This window comes from Crocuta crocuta, unplaced genomic scaffold (genome assembly GCF_008692635.1).
Source record: "Crocuta crocuta isolate KB4526 unplaced genomic scaffold, BGI_CrCroc_1.0 scaffold141, whole genome shotgun sequence".
NCBI classification, from domain to species: Eukaryota; Metazoa; Chordata; class Mammalia; order Carnivora; family Hyaenidae; genus Crocuta; species Crocuta crocuta.
In genome coordinates this window covers 3,956,110-3,978,294 of record NW_027527951.1, presented here as the reverse complement: position 1 = coordinate 3,978,294, position 22,185 = coordinate 3,956,110, and positions in this window count along the sequence as shown.

The following is a 22,185-nucleotide window of genomic DNA, read 5'->3' as shown; positions in this document are numbered from 1 at the left end:
GGGGGAATATCAGCTTGTGCATCATCTATTTCTATGTCTTTGAATTTTTCAATATACATGTATGACTTCCATGATCAGAAAACAATAAGGATAAATATTTTCACTGTATTTCATAAAGACCTCAAGAACTTTTCTAACTATCATTCTCTTTCTCTTTTACTTCGTAATCAAATGTATGTCAAGAATGTTCCATACTCCTTTGAAGTTCCTCATCTCCCATTTCTTCCACAAACTAGTTAAGCCTGCTTTCCCTTCCTAGTTTCCCTCACCCTACAGCAAAAACAACAAAAGAATATCTCATCTGTTTTATTTTTTATGTAAAGTCTTTATCTTACTCCCTTCTCCCTTGAGCCACTATGTGCTGTCATTTCAATTTTTCTCTCTTCTTTCTTGACTCCTTTTCTAAATTGGATTGCCACCAGATAACAAACCGTTTTCTTTTCTGTGGACCTTGCCCCATTATGTATTCTCAACACAGCAGCCTTTTATGGCGATGTTACATCTGTCATTCTTCTTCTCAAAGTCCTTCAGTGACTTTCCAACACTCAGAATGAAAGTCTTCCATTGTCCCTCTCTGCCTGATCTCCCACAACTCCCTTCCCACCTGGCTCTGTTGCAGACACACTGGCCTCCTTTCAGGATTCTCTTGCTTCACTCATTTTTATGGTAGATTTTTGTCTGCCTGGAGTGTTCTTTCTTACCAAATTCACAGGATTTTCTCTCACTTACTTACAATATTGATTCAAGTGTCACTATGTTCATACTATTTCTTATCTCCCTGCTTTTTCTCCTAAGTAAATTATTTAATAAATAATACTTTATTCACTTAGCTGGGATTTACCGAGTACCAAATACATGTCAGAAACACTTCTAGGTACTCAACACACACTGGGAAACCCAGAGAAAAGAAACCCTATCCTCATTTAGCTATAGTGAACAGCTAAACAGAAAATACAATTTTTGGTCTTTAAATATATTATGAAGAAATTTAAGGCAAGATAAAACGGTAGAAAATATGAGAAGATAAATACTAGTGACAAAGATAGAGAATTAGTAAGGGGAGACCTCTCTACAGAGGGTACATTTGACATGATGATCATGACGATAGAGGAGATGGTAATGACAATAACAATGATGAGAAAGGAGGTTATAAAGAAGGGGCTAAGAGTTAAGCAGAAAGTTGCTGGGCACTGAGGTGCCTGGGTTGCTCAGTTGGTTAAGTGTCCAACTCTTGATTTTGGCTCAAGTCATGATCTCAGCAGTTCATGAGATTAAGCCTGGCATCAGGCTCTCTGCTGACAGTGTGGAGCCTGCTTAGGATTCTCTCTCTCCCTTTCCCTCTCTCTCTCTCTCTCTCTGCCCCTCGTGTATGCCCTATCTCCCAAAAATAAATAAATAAACTTTTTTTAAAAAAAAAAAAAGAAAGAAAGTTCCTGGGCACTTAAGTGCAATTCTGTAACATCCCCACTACATAGTACTGATTCCCTAGAACAAGCTGTCTTCTTGTACCTAATTTGTTAAATGCTTGAATAAAAGACTGTAGAAAAATGTGAGAATAGCACCATTAGTAGTGTTCCTGGTTCTATTACATTTTGTTCTTTTCCAAATTGCTTGTTTACTCTTTCAAAAGAAATACATCATTTATACTTTCTAGGATGGGTCACAATGTATTTTAAATAGTGATAGCTATTTCTTATTGACTAGAAATGTTCATAATTCTCAAAGAAAGTAAACAGTAAGTTCTCATTTTAATGAAGACTGCGACCTAAAGCAAATTGGACATGCCCAATCTCTTTTCAGCAATCAATTAAAGTTTCCAGCAGGAGACCTGCCAAAGAAGTTCCAAGTAATGATTTTCTTTGGCATTAACATTATTATTTCTTACTCTGGAGAGCTAGTCCTGTGCCTCCCCTCACCCCCACACTCCCACCCAGAAAGCTTTTAGGGGTGGGAGTCCTTTCCAATAGAATCCTGACACTTCCAGGCACAAAGCAAGAATATATATCTGAAGTCAGCATTCCTCTTAGTTACTTGAAGAATAACATCATTTTCACTTATTTCATAAGTCTTTATCTTTTGCAGTCCTACACTTATTTGATTCCCCTTTATAGATCTTTTTGCATTCAATAATTCCAATCACCCTTCTTCTATTTATTTATACCCAAAATAGACCCAGTAAGAAGGATTTTTGACTGATATTTCCTTTTTATAGGACTGAAAAATTCATGTTCATTTTAAAAGGCAAAATTCCTAGAGGCAAATTAGCTATTTATTGATCTATATCAATATTTTTTTAGAATTAAAATAGTGTTATTATTCAGGATAATGACAAGAACATAAACCAATCACAAATTTTTACTTTATTGTGTGAAGTCATCATCTGGGCATCACCCTTATAAATTATATAAAAGGCTTTTGCTTTCCATGTAGGTCTAGGTATTTGAATGTGACAATTACATGATCCAAACATAAGTAAGCAAATAGGACACATGTGGCATGGGATTATTTCAACGACAGTGCAACATATGTGGGTCTGGCATATATTGCATAGTTAATGCAGAAGAAAAGATATCAAATCAAAGTTGTCATTTTTCTTAAAATACGAACTGTGAAAAACACCCCAACCTATTCCCATTTGTTTATAAATAATGATTGCAAGATAATATCTTAAAATAGTAATCATTCTGCCCTTCTTTCCTACACTTCCTTAAAATTTATTTCTTCTCTTGAAAGAAACATGCAATAACCTGGAAGAGACAGAAGTGTTATGGTGCACTGGACAAAGAAGAAGTCCATGTTTATTTGTTTACATAAACTTATATGAAATCAGTGATCCCCTAGTCTTGAAAAGCCAAAAACCCTTGAGAATCAGTGATCACAAAAATTGTGTTTCTATCAGGTAACCATTGCCAAAGTGGAAAGAGCACTATTAAATGAGTAGTGGGAATTGCATAAGAAATAATTTTAATTTGATATAGTTTATTTAAGAATAATTCTTCTTAACAAAGAGAGATTTTCACTCTTTTGAAAATAAGTTCTCACAATGTTATTTTTTTTCTATTAAGAAACAAATTGTTGCACAAAAAACCATAAAATACCTCGGAATAAACCTAACCAAGGATACAAGAGATCTGTATGATGAAAACTATAGAAAACTTATGAAGGAAATTGAAGAAGACACAAAGAAATGGAAAAACATTCCATGCTCATGGATAGGAAGAATAAATATAGTTAAGATGTCATTACTACCTAAAGCACTCTACACATTCAATGCAATNCATGGAGGAGGGCACTTTGGGGATGAGCACTGAGTGTTATGTGGAAACTAATTTGACAATAAACTATTTGTAAAAAAAAAAAAAAAGAAAAGAAACAAATTGTTCACTCATTTGAATATTAAAGGTTTGTCTGTGACAGATTCCCTAAAGGAGCAGCATCCTGAATTATGTGTGCATATTGGGGTCAGGGGTTTAAGGAGTAATTGGTATGTGAGGGGGTTTATAAGCAAGAATGACCCTTCTCAAAGAGGGAAGTTCGTATTAACTAAGCAATGCTTTACAATCTCTGCACAGTCAGAAGAGTTATTTTCTGCAATAAGCTACTACCTACTCCATAAATTGCCCAGGAATGGATGTAGGTTGGTGCCTCTTGAAAGCAGAAATGTCCACTTCAAACACCCATGACCTGCAGTCATCACATTAATCTCCTCAGCAGGGAGGGGGACCATGTACTGAGCAATTAGCTTAATATCTAAATCTATAGCCCATGACTCTGTTTTCTTTATCTTGCCACATCTAAAATCAACAGTTACATTGAGACCAATTTAAATTGCAGGCTTTCAATGAAAGGTTTATTCAGAGATTCAGTTCTGCTCTCTTGGCCTTTGTTATGGGTTGAGCTGTGTTCCTCAAAAAGGTATGTTGAGGCCCTAACTCCTAGTATCTGTGAGTGTGACCTTATTTGGAAGTAGGATCTTTGTATATTTAATCACGTTAAGATGAGGTCCTTAGGACAAGACCTACTCCATTGTAACTGGTGTCCTTATAAAAAGAAGGCCATGGGAAGACACAGAGAAGTAAGGTGCCATGGGACAATGGAGGCAGAGATTGGAATGATGCATCTACAAGCTAGGGAACACCAAGGATTGTGGATAACCACCAGAAGCTTTGAAGAGGCATAGAACAAATTGTCCCTCAGAACCCTCACATGGAGTCAACCCTGCTGACACCTTGATTTTGGACTTCCAGCCTCCAGAACTGTGAGGCAATACATTTCTGTTGTTTTAACTACAGGTTTATGGTACTTTGTTAGAGCAGCCCTAGGAAACTAGCAGAGTCTTGGAAAGCACTTCACCACACACGCCATTTCCCCCTCAGCTTCAGATTTCAAGGGGCCCAGATGATAGCCGCTCACCTTTCTGACCACATTGTAATCAGTGCCCTTGCTGCTTACTCTAACCCATCCCTGGCTAACTTCATATCACCACGTCAGGAAAAGGATACTCTAATGTCTCCTTGTTTCTGACTGCCTTAAAGATACTCTAAGCCCTGTCAGGACACTTTCTGGTCATTTCCCTTCTTTGAGAAAGCAACAGCATCCACACAAATCTTATATCAATCTTTAATTACTTTATTCTTTTAGAAGGCAAGGATACGCTCAAATTGTGATTATTAACTTCCAAAATTCTTGACAAGTCTGTTGTAAAAAACAAAGTCACCTATATCCAGAGAAGGAACATAGTTCATTAGATAAACTTCTACATTTTAATCCTGCCCCTTGGCATTGGTTTTCCTAGGAACTTGGGGCAAGTCACTTAATATTTCTGTACCTCAGTTTAATAGGGGCACCTGGGTGTCTCAGTCAGTTAAGCATCTGACTTCGGCTCAGGTCATGATCTCATGGTTCATGGGTTCGAACCCCTTGTTGGACTCTGTGCTGACAGCTAGCTCAGAGACTGGAGCCTATTTCAGATACTGTATCTCCCTTTCTCTCTGACCCTCCCCTGCTCGCTCACTCTCTCTCTCTCTCTTTCAGAAATAGATAAAACATTTAAGAAATAATAATAATATTGGCTTACCTTATAGAGATGTCCTGAAGATTAAGTAACATTGAATTTAAAAACATTTGAGAACTATAAAGATAAATGTAAAGGTTAAAGAAAGATGACCCTTCTTGACCTGAAAGAGAAGTTCAGGTCTTGATAAATTTATATTATGTAGCCACATACCATTCTCAAAAGATTTCTTCTTGCATAAAACAAGCTGTTCATTAAATAAGAAGCTATAGAAAGTCACCTTGCAAGGTAAGATTCATGTATCTTCCACTGATTACATATTATTCACATTTCAACCACTGTATTAACAACAATAGCAGGAGAAAACAGTGTTTCTGGTTGCATGAACTATTTATTCACATTACTTTTTTTTCTACAGTATTTCTTAGAGGAAAACTGCCAGAATGTATCATGATTCTAAATCATAATACATTACAACTCCCAAAACTAAACTCAGTTTAGAATAACTGAGATGTCTTCTGTGTTTGAATTCTGGTATATTATGTCATTTGGGGAGGAGAATGAGTTGTTATCATTCAATTCACATCCAAGTTTACATGGGTTAAAATTGTTTTCCTTCAGGGGTTTGCAGATTGGGCCACTGAGATCAGCCCGGTAATGGAACATATAAGTCATGTTATTTTGTTATTTCATTTTATAAGTAGTTTGTTCATCGCCGCTTCATTCTGTGCCCTGGTTGAACACTGTTGCTTTATTGCATTTAAACCTTGAGATTAATTTGTATTTACTAAATCATTTTACTTGTTATCTATATAATTGTATCATTGGCAGATTTCCCTTTTAAGGACCTGGGACCCAGATGCTGAGGAGAAGTTGGTAAATGTAGCCACCATCGCATCCTCCCAGGCATCACAAGAGGGATGGCCATATGCTCACTCTGTGGTGTTCAGGAAGAACAGCATCAGGCTTGTGTTCAGTGATAGGATGAAATGAACCATGCAGCTCAGTTGCCTGGTTGCTCCTTGGATGAAGCTTCTTTGTTTCCTGTTGCCTTAAAGGCAGTCTTTGGATTTCTGTGCTCTTTTCTGGGTGTCCTTTAGGCATTGTAGCTTGTTAAGTCCTAGGGAAGATATGTGACTTGATCTCCTTTCCCACACATTTAGGAGAGGAACATGTGCAGTTACCTGTCAGGACTGAGGGCATTTTCTGGAGCCGGTCTCACTGGCAGGGGGGGACCACCTGTCCCAGCGCTGGAGCTGTGAGTGGACTCTCCACCTCACATCATCTCCACCTCATCCACCTCCTGCCTGAGAAGGGTCTCCCTGTGAGACTCTGCTGTGCAGCTCAGCTCCCTGAAAAATACACTGCTTTCTTTCTTATGTTTTCTAAACTTTGCTAATGAGAATCTTTATCCCCCATCAGGTCTCTAATCAGCCTACAGTAAATAGTCCTAGAAGTGTGTTATTTTAATAGAGAATGGTTACACTTTCTCTTCAGTAATGCCCCTCTACACTACCTATTGCAACAGTATCTTGGATCCAAACCCACAAGTGAAATCTCTCTGTTTTGTACAGTCAAAAATTTTAAATGAGAGATTCAGGTACTACCAAATATTCACTAAAGTGATTTCCAAAATTTAGTACCGTTAAAAATTTCTAGGAGTGCTTGCTCAAAATGTAGAGCACCCAGCATAACCCAAGAAGTACTGACAGCAAGTGATCTTAGGCAGGCATATGGCAGCTTTCTTCAAGATGGCTGTCATTAGTTCTGATCCTCCTTGTATGAGGATACCACCCTGCCATCCAGAGGTGGAGTCAGTTCTTCTACCTCTCTGAATCAGGCTGGCCTATGGCTTCGACCAATATAATAATACAGAAGGAGTTACATGGTGGGCATTTTAAGCTGGTAGCTTGTATCTGGTTTTCTTGGAATTCTCGTTCTGGAAGAAGTTAGCTGCCACTGAGAAGACTAACTACTCTGAGACCGCCATGCTGTAAGAATCATCCAGGCCATACGGATTTCATCTTAGCTCCATGGTAAAGATGGCCTTCTGGCTCAATCTAGGATAGTGGTTTAGAGATGCTAATGGGTCCTCCTTCATGATTAAAAACATCCCAGGATGAGATACTGTAATGAAACCCAGATAGAGGACTCCCCATGTCCTGCTCAAGAATCACCTTTGTCTTGCATGTATGCACACCATCAGTAAAAACGAACAAAATCTGGAGCCTATACATCCACAACATATGCATGATAATTTAATTATAAATTACATATACACAAATGCAACTTTTAAATGGATGAGATCACAAACAAGTGGTGTGAGACAATAGAATCTGTATCTTCCCCCAGCTCCTGGCACAGAGTTCCTGAAACCCTTATAATTTCTTCAGTGATAAGAGTACGAGCAGCACCTCTTGTTTTCATATTTGTCTTTCACACTGTCCCTACACAGGGCTTTTAGGACCCTTGTGGACTCCCAAGTGACTAGAGTACTAGGAACGTATTTTGTTCTAATGACGTGTTTCTGGGTGGGTCCCTGCATGGCTCCTGGATAGGAACTGGTCACCAGAGGGACCAAACCATGGTTAGAAGCTTAGAATGTGTTTCAGCTCCATTCACTGTCCTCCAGAGAGTAAAGGGGGCCTAGAAATGGTGTCAGTAATTGATCCTGCCTTGTGATGAAGCCTCCATAAAAATCCCAAAACATGAGACGGGAGAGCTTCCAGTTTAGAAAATGGGTGAAGTGGGGGGAGAGGGGGATGTTTACAGACAGCATAGAAGTTCCCAGTCCCTTCCTACATCCCTTGTCCTATGCTTCTGTTCCATCTGGCTATTTGTTTATGTCCTTCATCATATCCTTATATAATATACTGGTAAATGGTAAGTAAACAGTTTTCCTAAGCTCTGTGAGCCTCTCTGGAAAACTAATCAAACCCAAGAAGGGGAACCTCAGATTTGTAGCCAGTTGTTCAGAAAAACAGCTGCAACCTGGACATGTGCCCTTATCTGAAGGGGAGGCAGTCTTGTGGGACTGAGCCCTGAACCTGTGGGATCTAACACTATCTCCGCATAGATGGTATCAAAATTGAGTTACATTGTAGGACACCCAGCTGGTGTCACAGAGAATTGCTTGCCTCCTCCCCCAACCACACCCCACATTTGGTAACTAGAAGTGTCAGAAGTGAAGTGTTCTGTGTGAGTAGTGAAGGACATACATAGTAGGGAAGAACTGAGGTATTTTAATACAAATGGAAATATTTTTTAAAGCTTATTTATCTTGAGAGAGAGAGAGAAAGAGAGAAAGAGAGTCCTAAGCAGGCACTGTGCTGTCAGTGCACAGCCCAGTTCGGGGCTTGATCCTATGAACCATGAGATCATGACCTTGAGCTGAAATCAACAGTCAGATGCTTAACCGACTGAGCTACCCAGATGCCCCACACAAATGGAAATTCTTTTTTTTTCTAAGAATGACTTTTATTATTTTGGTAGCAAAAATTGACACAGTTAACAGGTTGCTTAGGCATAATAAAAAACATTTTCTCTTTTCTTTAGGCCAAATCAGTAGTAGTGGTATTTTTTAAATTTTTAAAAATTTTTTATTATTATAATTTATTGTCAAGTTGGTTTCCATATAAAATGGAAATTCTAATCATTTCTTTTCATACCCCAGAAGATCATCTTGCACATCCATCTTGGAAGCTGCTGGTCGGGGGAGTGAGGCCGGCCTCATGTCCTGTCCTGTGTGTACTGCAACCCCACTGGCTCATGCATGCTTCGGTTGATTCCTCTGCTGGAAAGAAAACCAAAGCCTTTTTATTGTATGAAATTTCAGGATATGCCAAAGTAAAGAGAATATACAATGAACTCCCACTGACCCATTAGCCAACTTAAAGAATTATCAAAGACTGATCAAAGTTGTTCATCTCCTTCATACCCCATTCTCCTGTCCTCAGTATATTATTTTTAACCATGCTATATAATTTCACTTACAATATTTTATTTTACACATCTAAGAGTTAAAGACTTTTTAAACCCATCATAGTGCCACTATCACATTAACAAAAATTAACAGCAATCTCTTAAAATTCTAAAATAGCCAGTCTGTGCTCAAGTGTTCACAGTTGTCTTATGTATTTTTAACTGGGTTTGCATCAAGAATGAAAATAAGGCTGATGCATTTAATTGGTTGTAAGGCTTTTAGATATTTTTAAAACCTCCAGCCTTCTATTTTTTTTTCACATTGTTTGTGCAGTGACCTATTTTCGTTTTTGTTTGTTTTGCCCCTTTATGTTTTCCGTGGTGTGGATTTTGCTGATTGCATCCCTATGGTATTTTTTTCAAATGTGTTTCTCTACAGCCTATATCTCCTGGGAAGTGGTAAATCTTTAGACTTGATCAGATTCGAGTTCAATTGTTTTGCTTTCATTTTTGCTTCTCCAAATCCAGGTCAAATGTAGCAGACTTCACTGATGGTTCAGGTAATAGCTATCTATCATTGTGTGGCAAGCCACAAATTTAGTGTCTTAAAATAATACACATTTATTATCTCAAAATATCTGTGGGTCCAGAGTACAAGCATGACTTTGCTGGGTTCTCTGCTTAAGGGTCTCACTGGCTGCAATCATGGTGTTAACCAGGGCTGTGGTTTCATTTGAGACTCACCTGGGGAAGGTTCTGCCTCTAGACCCACTTAGGCTGTTGGCAGAATTCGGCTCCTTGCAGCCATAGTACTGAAGATTGCAGTCTCTTGCTGGCTTCTTGTTGGAGGCCACCCTCAGGCTCTAGAGGCTCTCACAGTTCTTTGACACGTGGGCCTCCAAACACAGGCAGTTTCCAACATGGCAGCTTGCTTCTTCAAAGATAGGAAGTGAAGGAGAAAGACTCAGCAACACACTTGCTACAATCTTAGGTTTGTAATCATGCACACATATCAGATAAATCCCATCAGCTTTACTGTGTTCTTTTAGAAGCAAGTCACAAGTCATCAGTGTGAGGGCATGCGTTTCAAGAGACCAGGATCATGTGAGGGCCACTCTATAGCCTATCCACCACAGTCTGAGAATTCTGGAGGGGAATATAGCACAGCAGAGCATCAGGGATAAATTTCAGTTTAATATGTATTAGATATTCCTTTGCTTTGGTCAGACCTGCCACTAGGAACTTTTCACCGGCCACCTCTCTCTCCGTGGCTCTGACGTATCCCGTTACTGCTAGGTGTTGTGCTCCCCACTCTCTGGCATCACCTCCTCTTTCTGGACTGTTCCAAAAAGTTTGCTTTTCTTAGGCAAATAATTTAGTTCTCTTTGTTGCAGTATTTGATTTTCCTGGTCATTCCCTAAGGCCTATTTTTTTCCTCAGTTAAATGGCTTAGCAAGCTGTTTTGCTAAAAAGCAAAATGAATAAATCTGTATTATCCAGTGTTCATTTAAATGACCAACACACTATAGTTACTCTGTTTACCCTAATATTTTGCTGAATTATCTATACTTTTGGAAGCTGAAACATAAAGAATGTCATGGACAAGTAGCTGCTATAAAAGGTATTTTCCATGCTTGGTTTAGGGTGGGGGTGCACGCCTTTTTAGTTAGAGTTCTATAGGACTACAAAATCTCCCTTATATATGTGTGAGAAATTGACTCATTGAATCAAGTCTACATTGCTGATAACGGTGAGCTTCTATACAGACTTCTGTCTTCACATCCCGTTACTCCAATCAAACAGATGTCTATAGAATAAGACAAAAGAATAAGAAAATCCTGAGTCATTGATAAATTTCAGGTACAAGAGGATAAAAAAGCTTTTACCCCAAGATACAATCCAATACAGTGATTCTCAAATGCTAGTGAGCATCGGAACCATCTGGAGGTTGGTTAACAATACAGATTGCTGGATCCCATCTCCAGATTTGTATTCAGTAAGTCTGCATTAGGGCCCAAGAAGTTACATTTCTAACAAGTTGCCAGGTGGTGCTGATGCTGCTTGTTGGGGACCATACTTGGAGAACCGCAGCTGTAACTAATTACCCCAAATATCTCACAACACAGCAAAATGAGGGGCGGTGAAGTGGGTAAATATGCCTTTGAATTCTGAAGGCTATGCAGTGTTAGCAATAACCATGCCAAGTAGGGTAGAAGACCAAAGTCCAGGAAATTACATACTCGATATCAGTGCTACTGAGTTGGCTAGTGTTATCCCAATTTTCTAGGGAAAGCTATATAGCTACAAGATCTGAGAGAGCATATGGCTATGTTTTATTATTATTATTATTATTATTATTATTGAGGTATAATTGATATACAGTATTATATTTGTTTCAGTGTACAACATAGTGATTGCACATTTATATACCATTGATGAATAATCACTACAATAAGTCTAGTTACTATCTGTCACTCTATAAAGTTGATAAAATGTTATTACTATATTCTCCATGCTTTACATTGCATTTCACGATTTACTTATTTTATAACTGGAAATTTGTACCTATGTCTTTGAAGAATATCTGAAAAAATTGAAGTATTGGTGAGTAGGACTAAATTTCATTAGGCTCAATATAGCATGGCAAGAAAAATTGAACATGACATTATAATCAATTATTAATCAGTCACTAGCACTAACAATTTTTAAACTATAAGGTAATCACTAAGAAGTCCTTTATAACTTTTACAGATTTCAATACTCAAATTCATCCATTGTTACCATTTAAGAATGCCTTGTTCCTAAGTTTGGCAGGAAATGATTTGTAATTACCTTTCTTACTTAGTTGGTAGTAGGCATTTTGTTTTGTTTTTATTGTTTTGATTTGTCTGTAGTTTTATAAATAAGCTTACTGCTTAAGTCATTCATAAAACTACATAGAAAGTAAATCCCTGATACTTACAAATAAATGAATCCTGTACGGAATAAATAATAATCAACTTCAATACAATAAATTTCTATATCAAATATGTCTCAAAGGAATTAATTTTATTAGTACCTCACACTTCTAAAAGAATTCTTTTCAGAGACAACATACTTTGTAAGGCATTTTTTGGGGGGGGAAACCGACAAATGCCTGTGGTTTTACCAAAACCCAAAGATGAAAACCAAACCAAATCAAAATGTGTCATGATACATCATTTTAAGTGTAGTGTAAGAAAAAGAAGTATTTCTACTGAGTTATACAGTGAATTTTCTCTCCAATGCTTCCATTTGTTACATAAACAATGTTAATAGTTGAGTTGTGTAAAATTTGGGGTGAAATGAGTGGAAAATCAAAGAGGGAATAGGTTTATCCCAATGTGAATTTTATTTTTTAGCTTTGTTTTTAATTCCAGCATAGTTAACATAGAGTGTTACATTAGTTTCAGGTGTACAATATAGTGGTTCAGCAATTCTATATTATTACTTAGTGCTCATCATGGTAAGTGTATTCTTAATCCCTTTCCCCTATTTCACCTATTACCCCCCACCCTCTGGTAAACACAAGTATGTTCTCTACAGTTAAGAGTCTGTTTTTTGGTTTCTCTCTTTTTTTCTGTTTGTTTCTTAGATTCCACATATGAGTAAAATCATATGACATTTGTTTCTCTGACTGACTAATTTCAGCTAGCATCATACTCTGCAGATCCATCCATGTTGTTGCAAATGGCAAGGTTTCATTCTTTATTATGGCTGAGTAATGTGTGTGTGTGTGTGTGTGTGTATACCACATCTTCATCTATTGAATGATATTTGGGCTGCTTTCCTAATCAGCTGTTAAAAATAATGCTGCAGTAAATATAGGGATGCATATATCTTTGAATTGGTGTTTTCATATGCTGTGGGTAAATAGTCATGAAATGACTGGATCTTACGCTAATTCTATTTTCCATTTTTGGAGAAACCACCATAATGTTTTCCACGGTGGCTGCACAGTTTGCATTCCCACCCATACTGTACAAGGGTTTCTTTTTCTCTGCATCCTCATCAACACTTATTGTTTCTTGTGTTTTTTATTTTAGCCATTCTGAAAGGTGAGAGGTGGTAACTCACTGTGGTTTTAATTTGAACTTCCCTGATGATGAGTGATGTTGAGTGTCTTTGTCTGTCTGTTGGCCATCTGGATGTCTTTCTTGGTTTGTTCATGTCTTCTGCCCATTTTTTAATTGCCTTATTTTTTGTATGTTTATTTGTATAAGTTCCTTATATATTTTGGACACTAATTCTTTATCACGTATGTTGTTTGCAAATATCTTCTCCCATTCAGTAGGCTGTTTTTTAGTTTTGTGGATTGTTTGCTTTGCTGTGAAAAAGGTTTTTTACTCTGATGTAGTCCCAATAGTTTATTTTCACTTTTGTTTCCCTTGCCTCAGGAGGCATATGTAGAAAAATGTTGCTATGACCAATGTCAGAGAAATTACTGCCTGGGTTCTTTTTTAAGATTTTTATGGTTTCAGGCCTCACGCTTAGATATTTAATCCATTTTGAGTTTATTTTTATGTATGGTATTAAGAAAGTGGTCCAGTTTCACCTTTTGCATGTAGCTATCCAGCTTTCCCAATACCATTTGTTTAAGAAACAATTTTTTTTCTATTGCATATTCTTGCCTCTTTTGTTGAAGATTAATTGGCCATATACTTATGGATTTATTTCTGAGCTCTCTATTCTATTCTGTTAATCTATGTGTCTATTTTGTGCCAGTACCATTTATTGTTTTGAATTACTGCAACTTTGTAATATATCTTGAAATCTGGGTTTTTGATATATCCAGTTTTGTTCTTCTTTTTCAAGATTTCTATGGCTATTTGTGGTCTCCTGTGGTTTCATACAAATTTTAGGATTGTTTGTTCTAGTTCTGTGAAAAATGCTATTGGTATTTTGATAGAGGTGGCATTAACTCTGTAGGTTGCTCTGGGTAGTATGGGCATTTTAACAATATTTGTTCTTCCAATCTCTGTGCATGGGATATCTTTTCATTACTCTGTGTCACTTTCAATTTCTTCCATCAGCATTTTATAGTTTTAGAATACAAATCTTTTACCTCTTTGTTAAGTTTGTTCATAGGTATTTGGTTATTTTTGGTGCAATTGTAAATATGATTATTTTCTTAATTGTTCTTTCTGTTACTTCATTATTAGCATACAGAAATGCAAAGAATTTCTCTATATTGATTTTGTACCCTGAGATTTTACTGCATTCACTATTAGTTATAATAATTTTTTGGTGGAGTTCAGGACTTTCTGTGTATAATATGTCATCTGCAAATGGTGAAAGTTTTTTTTTTCTTTTTTACCATCTTGGATGCCTTTTATTTCTGTATGTTGTCTAATTACTGTGGCCAGGACTTCCAGTACTATGTTGTATAAAAGTGATCCTTTTCTTGTCTTGTCTGATCGTAGGGGAAAAGCTCTGTTTTTCACCATTGAGTATGATGTTAGCTGTGGGTTTTTCATATGTGGCCTTTATTATGGTGAGGTACATTCCTTCTATGCCTACTTTGTTGAGGGTTTTTATCATGAATGGATGTTGTACTTTAGCAAATGCTATTTCTGCATCTATTGAAATCATCAATTTTTTTTTATTGTTGATGTGGTGTATCACGTGACTTGTGACTATCGAACCACCCTTACGTCCCAGGAATAATTCCCACTTGATTGTGGTGAATGAATTTTTAATGTGTTGTTGGACTCAGTTTGTTAATATTCTGCTGAGGATTTTTCATCTATATTCATCTGACATATTGTCCTGTAGTTCTCTCATTTGGTGGTGTCTTTCTCTGGTTTTGATATCAAGGTAATGGTGGTCTCAGAATAAATTTGGAAGCTTTTCTTCCTCTTCTATTTTTTGGAATAGTTTGAAAAAATAGGTGTATTAGCTCTTCTTTAAACATTTGATAGAATTTACCTTTGGAGCTATCTTGTCCTGGACTTTTGTTTGTTGGGAGTCTTTTGATTACTGATTCAATCTCATTGCTGGTAATTGGTCTGTTCAAATTTTCTGTTTCTTTCTGTTTCAGTTTTGGGTGATTGTATGTTTCTAAAATTTATCCATATATTCTAAGTTGTCCAATTTATCGACATGTAGTTTTTCATAATATTTTCTTATAATCCTTTGTTTTTTAGTGGTGTCAGTTATTATTTCTCTTTTGTTTCTGATTTTGTTTATTTGAAGCTACTCTTTCTCTCTCTCTCTTTTTGATGACTATGGTTAAAGGTTTATCAATTCTGTTGGTCTTTTCAAAGAACCAGTTCATCATTTTATTGATCTGTTTTTTCTTTTTTCTTTTAGTTTCTATTTTGTTTATTTCTGCTCTAATCTTCATTATTTCCTTCCTTCTGCTGGTCTGGGGTTTTGTTTGTTCTTATTTCTCTAGCTCCTTTAGTTGCAAGGTTAGGTTGTTTATTTGGGGTTTTTCTTGCTTCTTCATGTAGGCCTGTATAAACTTTCCTCTTAGAACAGCTTTTAGTAAGTCCCAAAGATTTTGGACCATTATGTTTTCATTTTCATTTGTCTCCATGTATTTTTTTTTCATTTTTTCTTTGATTTCAGGTTTTACCTTCATTGTTTGGTAGCGTGCTATTTAACCTCCATGTATTTGTGGTATATCTAGATTTTTTCCTTGTGGTTGATTTCTAGTTTCATAGCCTTGGAATTTGAAAAGATATTTGGTATGACTTGGATCTTTTTGAATTTATTGAGACTTGTTAGGTAGCCTAATATGTGATCCATTCTGAAGAATGTCCCATGTGCACTTGAGAAGAATGTGTATTCTGTTTTAGGATGGAATGTTCTGAACATATCTCTCAGATCCATCTTGTCCACTGTGTCATTCAAAACCACTGTTTTCTTGTTGATTTTCTGTTTGGATGACCAATCTATCGATGTAGTGAAGTGTTAAAGTTCCCTGTTATTACTGTTTACTATCAATTACTTCCTTTATCTTTATTATTAGCTGCTTTATGTATTTGTGCTTCCATGTTGAGTGAATAAATATTTACAATTGTTATTTCTTCTTGTTGGATTATTTTTATGATTATATAGTGTCCTTCTTTTCCGTTTCTGCAGTCTTTCTTTTAAAATCTATTTTGTCCAACGTGAGTAGGTATCTTGGTTTTATTTTTACTTACATTTGCATAATAAATGCTTTTCTATCCCTTCACTTTCAATCTACATGTGTCTTTACTTCTGAAATCCATCTCTTGTAGGCAGCATAAAGATGGTGCTTGCTTTTTTATCCATTCTATCACCATGTGTTTTTTTGATTGGAGCATCAATCCATTTACATTCAAAGTAATTATTGATAGGTATGTACTTACAACTATTTTGTTACTTGTTTTATGGTTGTTTTTAGTTCTTCTCAGTTTCTTTCTTCTCTTGCTCTTCTTCTCTTACTATTTATTAGCTTTTTTTTTTAGTGATATATATTTAGATTCCTTCTCTATATTTTTTGCACATCTGTTATTAGTTTTTGATTGTGGTTACCATTAGATTCATATATAGCATCTTATGAATATAGCACTCTACATTAGGTTGATGGTTACTTATGTTTGAACCCATTCTTTATTCCTTTCTCCCTTCATGTTTTATGGTATATGGTGTCATACTTCTTTTTGTTTTGTGAATCTCTTAACTGATTTTTATATAGCTACTTATTTTTACTGCTTTTGTGCTTCCTACTTTTCTTATTCCTACTTATGGTCTCTACTTTCTACTCAGTCCCTTTTAACATGCCTTGTACGGTGAGTTTAGTGGTCATGAATTTCTTCAGCTATTGTTTGTCTGGGAAACTTTATCTTTCATTTTATTTAGATTGATAGCCTTGCTGGATAGAGTATTCTTGGCTGCACGTTTTTTCTTTCAGTACTTTGAATATATCATGCCACTCCCATCAGACCTGCAAAATTACTGCTGAAAAATCTGCTGATAGCCTTATGGGGTTTCCTTTCTTTGTAACTATCTTTTCTTGCTGCTTTAGAAATTCTCTTTATCACTACCTTTTGCCATTTTAATTATCATATGTCTTGGTGTGGATCTTCTTGGGTTGATTTTATTGAGGGATCTGTAGGCTCCTAGATCTGGATTTCTGGTTCCTTTCCCAGATTCAGGACGTTTTCAGCTATTAATTCTTCAAACAAATTTTCTGCCTTCTTTTCTCTCTCTTCTCCTTTTTTTTCCTGTCTTCTCCTTATGGGATCCATATAATGTAAGTGTTGATGTTGCTGAGTTCCCTAAGTCTGTTTTCATATTTTATTATTATTTTTCTCTCTCCGTGATTACTTTCCATTACTATCTATTTTTTACTTCTTCTCGTCTACTATTTGTTCCATTTAGTGCATTTTTATTTTTTTAATGTTTATTTATTTATTTTGAGAGAGAGAGAGAGAGAGAGAAAGCTTGAGTAGGGGAGGGGCAAAGAAAGAGAGACAGAGAGAGAGAATATCCCAAGCAGGCTCCACGCTGTCAGCACAGAACCTGACATGGGGCTCAATCCCATGACCATGAGATCATGACCTGAACCAAAATCAAGAATCAGATGCTTAACCAACTGAATCACCCAGGTGCCCTGATCGTATTAGTTTTTAATGTTATTTATTTATTTTGAGAGAGAGAGAGTGCAAGCAGGGGATGAGTAAGATAAAGGGGGAGAGAGAGAGGATCCCAAGCAGACTCTACACTATCAATGCAGAGCCCGAGGTCAGACCCAATCCCATAAACCATGAGATTATGACCTGAGCCAGAATCAGGAACTGAAAAGTCAACCAACTGAGCCACCCAGGTGCCCCAATCATATTTTTTAAATAAATAAATTCATTCATGTTTTTTTTTTTTTTATCATTCTGGTAACTGACCAGCAGACCCCCACTGGAAGAGGGAAGGATTACCTAAGTGCTTTTTCTTCTTCAGTTATACAAGATTACTTAAAGTAATTATTGAATCAACAACTGCAGAGGCAACTTAAAAAATTATAAATTTCATATATAGATGGAAAACTAAAATCCTACAAAAAGTTTATATTGAATTTTATAATAATCTCCAAAATACAGGTCAGATTCAATCTTAATATATGGGCTTAGTCAACACACAAGAGAATACTTGGCAATAAATTTGGGAAAACAAGGTGTATCCATTCATTCATACATTCATTCATTCATCTATCTATTCATCTTGTTAACATTTGTTGAGTGCCACTCTTATGCCTGGCATCATTCTACCAACTGGGTTTACACTCATGCAAGAGACAAGCATGTTTCCTTCTCTCACTGAATTCATATTCTACTGTAACCATATTGTGAATAGGGAGAGTGAGAATGGTCTAAATACCTGTACAAAATCTATTGGACATCTATGCCAAATTTGCTGTGGTGTTTTTTATATATCTACTTTAATTAGAAGAATAGTTATAAGAAGCATATTGAAGCTGATAATGATATACTTTTATACAATCTGGATTCTGTAATTTGACATATGTAAAATAATTTTTAGAACTAAAATTTCTTAATATTAATGTTATCTACAACGTGACTCTATATGTATATCCTGCCTTATGTATATTGAAATAACTCTAGGGGCGCCTGGGTGGCTTAGTCGGTTAAGCGTCCGACTTTCGCCTAGGTCATGATCTCGCGGTTCGTGGGTTCCAGCCCCACGTTGGGCTCTGTGCTGACTGCCAGCTCAAAGCCTGGAGCCTGTTTCAGAGTCTGTCACTCCTTCTCTCTCTGACCCTCCCCTGCTCACGCTGTCTCTCTCTCTCCTAGAAATAAATAAAACATTAAAAAAATTTTAAAATAACTCTAATTATTCCCAGTTCCTATAGTTAAAGGAAATTGGTCCTCTGGATCAGTAGTTCTAAACTAGGGAGTTACTTTTTCCTACTCCCTTGCCCTCCACATTCCCCCACCTCTGCCACCTAGGGACATTTGGCAATGTTTGGCAGTGTATTTGGTTGTCACTAGTGGCATCTGGTGGATAGAAGCCAGGGACACTACTAAATTCTACAGTGTACAGTGTAGCACCCCCCCCATAAAAAATAATTTCCTACCCAGATTGTCAATAGTACTGAGGTAGAGAAACTCTACCCTCACTAATGAGAGAGATTAGTTCCTTTTTACATCTTTTTTCTTTCTCCACTTCTCACTTTTACAAGTTTAACTTCATTGGTTTATCCAACTATTCATTTATTTACATTTCTCCAAAATCCACTGTTAAGACATCCTGGGGGATACAAAGACATAAAATAGGATATCTGGTTTCTAATTTGTATCTGATTGGAAGAATCCAATTTACATCTAACTGGAGGATTATTTGGCTTTTGGAAAAGGATGAGTGACTAATTAAAACATTCCTTTAGATGATGATACCAGATTTTTGTGTATTTTGCTTATCATTCCAATTCTCTCTATCTCCAGTTGAATACCATTTTGCATGGTAGAAGTCTGGTTCTGAATTCTCTGGAAGATAAAAATGCAGTTCTATTGTTCAAACTGCATTAAAGGCAGAACCATGTGGGGGTGAGAAGGACAGGAAAATACGACCCTTTGTAATCATAATGTAGGGGTAATGTTTGGCTTAATAATACGTTACAAAATAGATTTCTTAATCTAAAACGATAAAATCTCTTGAATAAGGGCAAGCTGATACCTCAGATCATGTACAAATAAGGCAATATTCAATTGCATTGTAATCCTGGAACATACCAGACAACTAACCCTTTCTTGTCTACTGTAAAGTCACATTTACATCTTGACAATACAAGGATCTTCCTTGTTTGCACCCAAAATGGCAATGAGTAGAACCAAGAAGAGAAAATAACATTAGAATTATGTAATAAATCTCTATCTGAACAAATATAGGTGTTCTTTGACTACATTTGGCTGAGAAAATATAAAGACACAGAAAAGCTAAGTATGAACAAAGTAAAGTGGGTGCTTTTCAATTACACATACACTGTGTGTGTGCGCGCACGCGTGTGTGCATGTGTGTGTGTGTGTACTTATACACATATATTCTGTATTATCCAGAAGGATCCATGTAATGGAGAGCTACTCTGCCTGTCTTTTCTGTAAAGAGTTGATTAAGTGGTTCACAATAGTACAGTGTGCTATTTGCTCTTATCCTCAATTTTCCTGATGATTCACCTAGAATATGGCTATCTCTCTAGAAACAGCTAAAATTAACAGAACAATTTAGAAAACCCACTGAGCTAAAGTTGCACAGTGCAGACTAAAAGAATGGAGGAAGATGGGTGACTCAGGGGATTCTTAATGGAATTTTAAACCTTTCGTTTTCAGAATCCCTCAATTTATAGATGAGACAGTGTTCTCTTGGATACTTCCAAAGTGCTTTTTTGGACAACTCATTACTTCAAATTAGGGGAGGCAGATAGCAGGTATGGTGTTTCAGGAGACATTGAAGAACAAGAGGCCAAATTTCCCACTCTGAATTGCTGGTGTTTAGAAACTTGGTTTACGGGGAGCCCCATCAGAGGTTCAAGGGCCGGTACAGTATTTGGTCTCGTAGGAGGCCCCTTCCCATGCTGATAAGCTCCTCACCTGAATTAATGCCAAGTTCTGAAAGAGGATCTAAGAATCCATTGTCCTGAGGACATAATGATGCAGTGATACCTCCTAGGGCAGCTTGCATCCCCAAGGGGAAGTAGGGGGTTAGAATACCCCCAAGAGTCACACGCAATGATCTCCCAGGCTGGGAACCAACCCAGAGCAGGGGTCATTTTCTGTGAGTTCCCTACCTCCTAAGACCTCTCAGGTTCAGATCACAACATTGGAGTGGTCACAATATCTGGAATAGTTTAAACATTTAGAAATCTGAGACAGGGGCACTGAGTACTTTTCCTAATGTAGATAATCACAATTTGTGCAAAGCTTTCCCAAGAGCCCCATTACCCCACTGTTCCCTAGTATCTCAGAGCAAAGTGGATGGTGGTGGGGCATTTAATGAAAGATGTTCACAATTTAGTCTTGTTATTATGGGTACAGATTCTCCCTTTAATTCATGACCATAAATCTGAAGTGGGACTACCAGCCAAAATGAGACCAAGAAAGAAGAGGTTCTAGAAAGGTCTATGAGAAGCTATTGGCTCTCTGTAGGGTCTACAGCCAATACCTGGTGGCAAGTCTGGGGTCTGTATTGGATAGCAGGGCCAACAGTCAGGAAGACAGCTAGATGCATTGTAGATGGGAGCAAAAGCAAGCTACATTGACCTATCACCACATCTCAGAGCAACAACTTTCAGAAAGGAGTGACCACTATCTACGTGTGTTTTGGTGAACTCTAACCTGGAACCAAGCAAGGAAGAGAATTCTAGGAATGGAAGCCAGGAGGGTTTAACTGAGTTAACAATAGCATGATCCAGCAAGAAATGATAGTCAAGTTAGGTAAAAACTGAAAATTAATCATTGGATCCAGCAATGGAGACTATGGCTAGAACAAATTTGGTGGCCTGATGGGAACAAGAAATTTTTTGGTATAGGTTTATGAGATGTCAGATGGAAAAGATGAATAAATTGAGAAGTTTTGCTGCAGAAAAAAGCAAAAAAAAAAATGTAGTAGCTGGGTGATAAGAGGGGCCAAGGGAAGTTTTTAAACTGTAAAATATTAATTTTTTGAGCATAGGTGACACCACAATGTTACATTAGTTTCAGGTGTACAATGTAGTGATTTGACAAGTCTATGCATTATGCTGTGCTCGCCAGAAGTATAGCTACCATCTGTCACCATACAACACTGTTATAATATTATTGACTATATTCTCTGTGCTGTGTCTCTCATCCCCTTGACTTCTTCATTTCATAGCCATAGCCTGTATCTTATACTCCCCTTCCTCCTCTCTGGCCACCATTAGTTTGTCCTCACTATTTATAGGTCTGTTTCTGCTTTTTATTTTTTAGATCCTCCATGTAAGTGAAATCATATGGTATTCATTTTTCTTTGCTTACTTACTCCACTTAGGATAATGTCCTCTACATCCATCCATGTTGTCACAAATGGCAAGATTTCATTCTTTTTTATGGCTAAGTAATATTCCATTATATATATGTATATTATATATTCCATTATATATATAATATTCCATTATATATGTATGTGTTTATATTCCATTATATATAATATAATCCATTATATATGTATATATATATGCACACACACATACATATACACACACATGTATAATAATAAATGTAAGTATATAC